The sequence below is a fragment of the Odontomachus brunneus genome, unplaced genomic scaffold (genome assembly GCF_010583005.1).
Source record: "Odontomachus brunneus isolate Ranch 3 - 2012 unplaced genomic scaffold, Obru_v1 Obru_scaffold_161, whole genome shotgun sequence".
In the NCBI taxonomy this organism is placed as follows: domain Eukaryota; kingdom Metazoa; phylum Arthropoda; class Insecta; order Hymenoptera; family Formicidae; genus Odontomachus; species Odontomachus brunneus.
In genome coordinates, this window is record NW_022639611.1 from 715274 (window position 1) to 716243 (window position 970).

Genomic DNA, 970 nt, shown 5'->3' on the forward strand with positions numbered 1-970 from the left:
AAAAAATATTAAAAAACCCGATGAATGTACGGATTTCGTGTTTTTATATCAAGCAGTTGTTCCTTATAAGGCAAAAATTTTACCCGTTCTGCAAATGATTTCAACAAAACACGATACGAATATTTTGACATATTGGTTGCGAGAATGGCTGCGAGCAGGTGCACCCCATCCCAAAGAGGTCGTAACTGATTATTCCTTTGCTCTCTTAAATGCCGTAGCTCTCGCGTTTAACAATTGCGATCTCAGCGGGTACGTCGAAAATTGCATGAAAATATTACTAAATAACGATCGCATAAATATACCCAAATGTATTCTTAGAATCGACATTGCTCATTTAATTAAACTTGTTTGCCGATGGAAATGTTTCAAAGACAAGCATAGTCGAGTCAAGGACTTTTTTGTTAGATGCATTGGTATTTTAAGTAAAATCACAACTCTTGAAAGTTTCAAACAGATTTGTGTTGATATCTTGACAGTTGCTTTTTCCGAAACAGAGGATCTTTCCATTAATAGTGATAAATTTACTTGTTTCAATGCACAGCAACGGTTATTAAATATTATAAAAACTGAAGAATTACAATATGAAAACAACATAGATGAATACCTAGATGATGCTTTCGAGCATGAATTTGCTGGTAATTACATAAATGATTTCATTCGTGATATGGAATTAAATAGTACAAGATCTATAACATCCGGAGACAGGCCGAACCCATATTATTGTCCTAACTTCGCTGTAAACTTACTCAGAATCTGTAAGGAGCTTCCATTATGGACAGCGGTAATGGCGTTCAATGGAATAAGCATTGCATCGTCAGCTAGAAGCGAGGAATATTTTAACGAAGTAAAAAATTTAGTTTTTAAAGGCACCACAAATATACGCGCAGATAAATTCTTAATATCGCACATTAGATCGCTTGCAGGTACTACGAAACTTTTAAATGCTAATACAACAACGTCCAATACAACT